Here is a 6,458-nt window from a genome sequence, read left to right as displayed (position 1 = left end):
TAAGAATGAATTCTAGTGTTTCAAGGTGATGTTCTTATCATCACCAAAGCTGATTGATCTTCATCAATTTAGCTCTTGAATGCAATGTTCTGCTGAAGCTTGGCTAGCCATGTCTAATTCCTTTAGACTGTAGCTTTAGACTAACATTGCATGATTCCTGGAATTCTCATTAAGAATTTTGATATTTTTATTTTCTTTTCCATTTAATTTTCGAAAAAAAACCAAAAAAATTACAAAATCATAAAAATAAAAAATATTGTATGCTTCTTGTTTGAGTCTAGTGTCTCATGTTAAGTTTGGTGTCAATTGCATGTTTCTATTCTTCTTGCATTCATTCATGTGTCTTCATTAATCTTCAAGTTGTTCTTGTTGATTTCCATGCTCTGATCTTTAAATTTTCTTGACTTGAGTGTTTTGCTGTTTTCCATATGCATTCTCATTTTGTTAGTGTCAGTAGTATACAAACTGCTAAGTTTGGTGTCTTGCATGCATTGTTATTTGATTTTAGTTGCATTTTGATTATTCCTCATTATTAAAAAAATCCAAAAATATTTTTTAATTTGTGTCTTTTCAAGTCAATAATACAGAGAATTCAAGATTCAGAATATACTGCAGAGGAATTACACAGAAAAAGCTGGGCGTTCAAAATGCCCAGTGAAGAAGGACAGACTGGCGTTTAAACGCCAGCCAGGATGCCTGGTTGGGCGTTTAATGCCCAAACAGGTAGTGCATTGGGCGTTAAACGCCAGAATGTGCACCATTCTGGGCGTTTAACGCCAGGATGGCACAAGAGGGAAGATTCTGTTTTCAATGCAAATTTTTTTTTTCAAGTTTCCAAAGTTTTTCAAAATCAAATCTTTTTCAAATCATATCTTTTCAATCAAATCTTTTTCAAAATCAATTTCTTTCCTTTTTCAAAGATACTTGCTAACAATTAATGATTTGATTGAACATTTCAAGTATGTTGCCTTTTCTGTTGAGAAAGGTCTAATGTTTGAATCATATATTTTCTTGTTAGGCAAGTCATTAATTTTCAAAATCAAATCTCTTTTTAAATGTTTTTCAAATCATATATCTTCTCAATCACATCTTTTAAAAACCAATCATATCTTCTCAACCACATCTTTTTCAAAATAGTTTTCAATCAAATCTTTTTAATTTCTAATTTCAAAATCTTTTTCAAAAATCACTTTACTTCTTTCCCACTTTTGTTTTCGAAAATCAATTAGTATTTTTCAAAATGTTTTCAAAATCTTTTACTTAATTTTCGAAAATTACTTCCCTTCTTCTCACATCCTTTTATTTATGGACTAACACTATTCCTTAATGCAAAATTCGAACTCCATCTTCTTTGATAAGTTCGAATTTTCTACTTCTGCCTTCTATTTTTCTTTTCCTCTGACACCTCAAGGAATCTCTATACTGTGACATAGAGGATTCCATATTTTCTTGTTCTCTTCTCTTTCTTATGAGCAGGAGCAAAGACAAAAGCATTCTTGTTGAGGCTGATCCTGAACCTGAAAGGACTCTGAAGCGAAAGCTAAGAGAAGCTAAGGCACAACTCTCTGTAGAGGACCTAACAGAAATCTTCAAAGAAGAAGAACACATGGCAGCCGAAAATAACAACAATGCAAACAATGCAAGGAAGGTGCTGGGTGACTTTACTGCACCTACTCCCGACTTCTATGGGAGAAGCATCTCTATCCCTGCCATTGGAGCAAACAACTTTGAGCTTAAGCCTCAATTAGTTTCTCTAATGCAACAGAATTGCAAGTTCCATGGACTTCCATTGGAAGATCCTCATCAGTTCTTAGCTGAATTCTTGCAAATCTGTGACACTGTCAAGACTAATGGGGTTGACCCTGAGGTCTACAGACTTATGCTATTCCCTTTTGCTGTAAGAGACAGAGCTAGGACATGGTTGGACTCACAACCTAAAGAAAGCCTGGACTCATGGGAAAAGCTAGTCAATGCCTTCTTGGCAAAGTTCTTTCCACCTCAAAAATTGAGTAAGCTTAGAGTGAAAGTCCAAACCTTCAGACAGAAGGATGGAGAATCCCTCTATGAAGCTTGGGAATGATACAAACAATTGATCAGAAAATGTCCTTCTGACATGCTTTTTGAATGGAGCATCATAGGTATTTTCTATGATGGTCTCTCTGAACTATCCAAGATGTCTTTGGATAGCTCTGCTGGAGGATCTCTTCATCTGAAGAAGACGCCTACAGAAGCTCAAGAACTAATTGAAATGGTTGCAAATAACCAATTCATGTACACTTCTGAAAGGAATCCTGTGAACAATGGGACAAATCAGAAGAAAGGAGTTCTTAAGATTGATACTCTGAATGCCATTCTGGCTCAGAACAAGATATTGACTCAACAAGTCAATTTGATTTCTCAAAGTCTGTCTGGAATGCAAAATGCACCAGGCAGTACAAAGGATGCTTCATCTGAAGAAGAAGCTTATGATCCTGAGAACCCTTCAATGGAAGAGGTGAATTACCTAGGAGAACCCTATGGAAACACCTATAATTCTTCATGGAGAAATCATCCAAATTTCTCATGGAAGGATCAACAGAGACCTCAACAAGGTTTCAACAACAATAATGGTGGAAGAAACAGGTTTAGCAATGGCAAGCCCTTTCCATCATCTTCTCAGCAACAGACAGAGAATTCTAAGCAGAACCCCTCTGACTTAGCAACCATGGTCTCTGATCTAATCAAAACCACTCAAAGTTTCATGACTGAAACAAGATCCTCCATTAGGAATTTGGAGGCACAAGTGGGACAGCTGAGCAAGAAAATTACTGAACTCCCTCCTAGTACTCTTCCAAGTAATACAGAAGAAAATCCAAAAGGAGAGTGCAAGGCCATCAACATAGCCGAATTTGGAGAGGAAGGAGAGGAAGTGAACGCCAATGAGGAAGACCTCAATGGGCGTGCACTGACCTCTAATGAGTTCCCCAATGAGGAACCATGGGAATCTGAGGCTCAAAATGAGACCATAGAGATTCCATTGGACTTACTTCTGCCATTCATGAGCTCTGATGAGTATTCTTCCTCTGAAGAGGATGAGTATGTCACTGAAGAGCAAGTTGCTAAATACCTTGGAGCAATCATGAAGCTAAATGACAAGTTATTTGGTAATGAGACTTGGGAGGATGAACCCCATTTGCTCACCAAAGAACTGGATGACTTGTCTAGGCAGAAATTACCTCAAAAGAGGCAGGACCCTGGGAAGTTCTCCATACCTTGTACCATAGGCACCATGACCTTCAAGAAGGCTCTGTGTGACTTAGGGTCAAGTGTAAACCTCATGCCTCTCTCTGTAATAGAGAAGCTAGGGATCTTTGAGGTACAAGCTGCAAGAATCTCACTAGAGATGGCAGACAACTCAAAGAAACAAGCTTATGGACTTGTAGAGGATGTTCTGGTAAAAGTTGAAGACCATTACATCCCTGCTGATTTCATAGTCCTAGAGACTGGGAAGTGGATGGATGAATCCATCATCCTTGGCAGACCCTTCCTAGCCACAGCAAAGGCTGTGATTGATGTTGATAGAGGTGAACTGATCATTCAAGTGAATGAAGAATCCTTTGTGTTTAAGGCTCAAGGATATCCCTCTGTCACCATGGAGAGGAAGCATGAAGAGCTTCTCACAAAACAGAGTCAAACAGAGCCCCCAAAGTCAAACTCTAAGTTTGGTGTTGGGAGGCCACAACCAAACTCTAAGTTTGGTGTTGAACCCCCACATTCAAACTCTAAGTTTGGTGTTGGGAGGTTCCAACATTGCTCTGAGCATTTGTGAGGCTCCATGAGAGCCCTTTGTCAAGCTACTGACATTAAAGAAGCGCTTGTTGGGAGGCAACCCAATGTTACATTTTATCTATTTTCCATTATTATTTTATGTTTTCTGTAGGTTGATGATCATGAGAAGTCACAAAATCCATTGAAAAAGCAAAACCAGAATGAAAAACAGGAAGAAAAACAGCACACCCTGGAGGAAGAACCTACTGGCGTTTAAACGCCAGTAAGGCTAGCAGATGGGCGTTTAACGCCCAGTCTGGCACCATTCTGGGCGTTTAACGCCAGAAAGGGGCACCAGACTGGCGTTAAACGCCAGGAAAGGGCAAGAACCTGGCGTTAAACGCCAGAAATGGGCACCAGCCCGGCGTTTAACGCCAGAATTGGCTAAAAATGCAATTTTGCATGCCATTTGGTGCAGGGATGACTTTTCCTTGACACCTCAGGATCTGTGGACTCCACAGGATCCCCACCAACCCCACCACCCTCTTTCTTCTTCACCCATTCACCAATCACCTCAATACCTCTTCCCTCCCAAACCCACCCATAATGGCTGAACCCCTCTTCACTCCTTCATTTTCACACACCCTAAACACTACTTCTTCCCCTTTTGGCCGAAACACAAAACCATCTCCATCTCCTCCATTTTCTTCGTCTTCTACTCTCTTCTTTCTTCTTTTGCTCGAGGACGAGCAAACCTTTTAAGTTTGGTATGGTAAAAGCATTGCTTTTTGTTTTTCCATAACCATTTATGGCATCCAAGGCCGGAGAAACCTCTAGAAAGAGGAAAGGGAAGGCAAAAGCTTTCACCTCCGAGTCATGGGAGATGGAGAGACTCATCTCAAGGGTGCATCAAGACCACTTCTATGAAGTTGTGGCCATGAAGAAGGTGATCCATGAGGTCCCTTTCAAACTCAAAAAGGGTCAACTTTGATCAAAGGTTGGACCAAGTCCTCACAGACATTTGTGAAGAGGGCACTCAATGGAAGAGAGATTCAAGAGGAAAGCCGGTTCAATTGAGAAGGCATGACCTCAAGCCCATCACTAAGAAAAGGATGGAGCAAACAAGAGACCCCACTCATCATGAGATCCTTGAGATGCCTCAAGGGATGCACTTTCCTCCACAAGACTATTGGGAGCAAATTAAACACCTCCCTAGGAGAGTTGAGTTCCAACATGGGACAACTAAGGGTGGAGCACCAAGAACACTCCATTCTCCTCCATGAAATTAGAGAAGATCAAAGAAATCATGAGAAAGGAGCAACAAAGGCAAGGAAGAGATATTGAGGAGCTCAAGCACTCCATAAGACCTTCAAGAGGAAGAACAAGCCGCCATCACTAAGGTGGACCCGTTCTTTAATCTCCTTGTTCTTTATTTTCTTGTTTTTCGAATTTTTATGCTGATGTTATTCTATGTTTGTGTCTTATGATCATTAGTGTCTTAGTGTCTATGCCTTAAAGTTATGAATGTCCTATGAATCCATCACCTTTCTTAAATGAAAACTGTTTTTATCACAAAAGAACAAGAAGTACAGGATTTCGAATTCATCTTTAAAACTAGCTTAATTAGTTTGATGTGGTGACAATACTTTTTGTTTTCTGAATGTATGCTTAAACAGTGCATATGTCTTTTGAATTTGTTGTTCATGAATGTTAAAATTGTTGGCTCTTGAAAGAATGATGAAAAAGGAGACATGTTACTGAGGATCTGAAAAATCATAAAAATGATTCTTGAAGCAAGAAAAAGCAGTGAATACAAAAAAAAAAAAGGAAAAGAGACGAAAAAAAAGAAAGAGAAAAAGAAAAAAAAAAGAAAGAAATAAAGTTGTGATCCAAGGCAAAAAGAGTGTGCTTAAGAACCCTGGACACCTCTAATTGGGACTCTAGCAAAGCTGAGTCACAATCTGAAAAGGTTCACCCAATTATGTGTTTGTGGCATGTATGTATCCGGTGGTAATACTGGAAAACAGAGTGCTTTGGGCCACGGCCAAGACTCAATAAGTAGCTGTGTTCAAGAATCATCATACTTAACTAGGAGAATCAATAACACTATTTGGATTCTGAGTTCCTAAAGAAGCCAATCATTCTGAATTTCAAAGGATAAAGTGAGATGCCAAAACTGTTCGGAGGCAAAAAGCTACTAGTCCCGCTCATCTAATTTGGAGCTAAGTTTCATTGATAATTTGGAGTCTATAGTATATTCTCTTCTTTTTATCTTATTTGATTTTCAGTTGCTTGAGGACAAGCAACAATTTAAGTTTGGTGTTGTGATGAGCGGATAATTTGTACGCTTTTTGGCATTATTTTTAGTATGTTTCTAGTAGGATTTAGTTAGTTTTTAGTATATTTTTATTAGTTTTTAGTTAAAATTCACTTTTCTGGACTTTACTATGAGATTGTGTGTTTTTCTGTGATTTCAGGTATTTTCTGGCTGAAATTGAGGGACCTGAGCAAAAATCTGATTCAGAGACTGAAAAGGACTGCAGATGCTGTTGGATTCTGACCTCCCTGCACTCGAAGTGGATTTTCTGGAGCTACAGAAGCCCAATTGGCGCGCTCTCAACGGCGTTGGAAAGTAGACATCCTGGGCTTTCCAGCAATATATGATAGTCCATACTTTGCCCAAGATTTGATGGCCCAAACCGGCGTTCAAA

At 39.1% G+C, this 6,458-nt stretch overlaps 1 non-coding gene across 1 annotated transcript; it reads right to left on the bottom strand.

Moving 5' to 3' along the window:
- Positions 1–2,011: 2,011 nt before the first annotated feature.
- On the bottom strand, positions 2,012–2,119 carry LOC130971026 (small nucleolar RNA R71). Its single transcript, XR_009082264.1, has one exon. It is a non-coding gene; the product is annotated as a small nucleolar RNA R71 (small nucleolar RNA).
- Between the last annotated feature and the right edge of the window lie 4,339 nt (positions 2,120–6,458).

This window comes from Arachis stenosperma, chromosome 3 (assembly GCF_014773155.1).
Source record: "Arachis stenosperma cultivar V10309 chromosome 3, arast.V10309.gnm1.PFL2, whole genome shotgun sequence".
In the NCBI taxonomy this organism is placed as follows: domain Eukaryota; kingdom Viridiplantae; phylum Streptophyta; class Magnoliopsida; order Fabales; family Fabaceae; genus Arachis; species Arachis stenosperma.
This window is presented reverse-complemented; position numbering and strand designations above follow the sequence as displayed.